Consider the following 2,296-nt stretch of genomic DNA (forward strand, 5'->3'; position numbering starts at 1 on the left):
TGCAGAGACTGAGTATGGGCCACTATAACCCAAAAGTTACGTCTTCACTTATCATGAAAAAGCTTGAGCTGTGTACAGCTCTCATCTCTGATCTTGTTTTCAGTGGTTGTTTCCACCTTTGATCCACAGTTTCTGGCTCCAGTTTAGGAACAAAGGCTGAAATATAAAAACAAACCCCAGCTTAGAAAGGAAGGTGGAAAAGTCACTCTTAATTGGTTTTTATTACAGAATTTGTCCACCACCCACTGAAATACCCAGCCTAGCTTCATAGTTTTTATTCACTGCTATCAGTAAATATTTTTTAAGTAAGCACAACGGATTTATTGGGCAAGTAAAAGAGACCATGTGGTAGGCAGCCGCAAGAAAACATAAAGCCAGAGTCCCCAACCCTCAGGAGTCCATTCTAGGCTAATTGTAAACACACGCCTTTATGTTTTCACAGACTATGCTTACTGGAGCCATTCCCAACTGTTTTCTTTTGGGTGCCACACCTCTGTATAACTAAATTTTCCAGACTCCAAATGGGCAAGTTAGCTGGACTGAGAGAATCCCCTAAAACTAAAATCGTTTCAGAGGGAATAGGGGCTGTACTTACGCTGGAGGTGGACAGAGGGAGACTTTGAAAGGGCAGATGGCTAGAGCTTAAAGTCCAACGTTACGGAACCGCTCTCAGTAGGGCACCAGCATCCTCTGCACCACGCCTATGTCTCCAGCTGTCTCGCAAGCAGGTGTTGTCAGTGGCAAAGGTGAAATGCAGGAGTGCAGCCCACCATTGCTATAAACTACTCAAACCCCATATCCTCCCAACTTGGGTTAGCCAAATCTTAATTATTTTCATTATACATTTAAATAATGTAAGAGAAAAAGGGAAAAGAAGAATTATTTGGAGAAAATGGAATGACAAAGGAATGAGAAAATAGAAGAAACAAGTAAGGGAGAAGAGCATCACACTATAAGCTCACTGAAGCCTTATACCAGCACCTTGCAGGAAGGGAGGAGAAATGCTTGTTGACTGAATGCATAAATGGGTAAGTGGGGAAAAAATAAGGTATATAAATAATTTTACCTTGTAAATAGTTTTAAATATTTAATAAATCAGATATTCTGTTTAAATATTAAGTAAGTCTACTTTTATATTAAAAAGGCAACACCAATGACATTTCTTCTCAGCTCCTCCAAACAGAATTATGTACTTTCAATTGTTTAGCCTCTACTAGAAATGCTTCTCTCTGAATCAGCCACATATCTTACCCAAATGCATTGAAAGTAAAGAAAAGCTTCCATTAGATTTAACAAGATGAGTTTCAACGTATGGAGGAAGACAAAAAGAGAAAGACGGACAGAGGAGTGGTAGCAGGAGGAAATGCTGGGTCAAGATTGAACTTTTAAATGTGAAAAAATATTAAAACTGAGTTGCTCAATACAGTAGCCGCTAGCCACAAGTGGCTGTTGAGCACTTGAAATGTAGCTAGTGCAAATTTAGATATGCTGTAAGTATAAATTACATACCAGATTTCAAAGGCTTAATATGAAAAAATATATATATCTCATTAATAAATTTTACATTGATTACATGTTGAAATGATAATATTTCATATATATTGGGTTTAACAAAATATATTGCAATTAAGTTTACCTGTAGTTTTACTTTTTTAACATGGCTCCTTAAAATTTTTTTTTTTTTTTTTTGGTAGAGACAGGCATCTCACTCTTGTTCAGGGTGGTCTCGAACTCCTGAGCTCAAATGATTGAAATTTTAAATTACATACGTGGCTCCCATTATATTTCTACTGGAGAGAGTTGTACTGGAGCATGTTTGTTTGCTAGTAGAATGATCCAGTGGAGAATCAGGGATTGATGACACAGCAGGAGAAAAAGTGGAGAAAGAGGGAAGAGCTGAATAAGCTTAAGAAGACTGGGGGAGGGGTGAACATCACAGATAGATCAACAGACAGGCAGAGAAACAGCTGTACATAGGTAATATTTGCTGTGCCCTTTACTCAGAGAGAACTCACTCTTTTTAAATGGCCATGAGGCACTAATAAACATTTATCGAAGACTAGGTCACATATAAAATCTCAAATACCCAAAAGTACAGATCACATTGTAATAAAATAAGAAATGGACATTATAAAACAGGTTTCTAGGCCGGGCGTGGTGGCTCACGCCTGTAATCCTAGCTCTCTGGGAGGCTGAGGCGGGCGGATTGTTTGAGTTCAGGAGTTCGAGACCAGCCTGAGCAAGAGCGAGACCCCGTCTCTACTAAAATTAGAAAGAAATTAATCAGACAACCAAA

This window comes from Propithecus coquereli, unplaced genomic scaffold (genome assembly GCF_000956105.1).
Source record: "Propithecus coquereli isolate 6110/MARCELLA unplaced genomic scaffold, Pcoq_1.0 Scaffold56, whole genome shotgun sequence".
Classification (NCBI taxonomy): domain Eukaryota; kingdom Metazoa; phylum Chordata; class Mammalia; order Primates; family Indriidae; genus Propithecus; species Propithecus coquereli.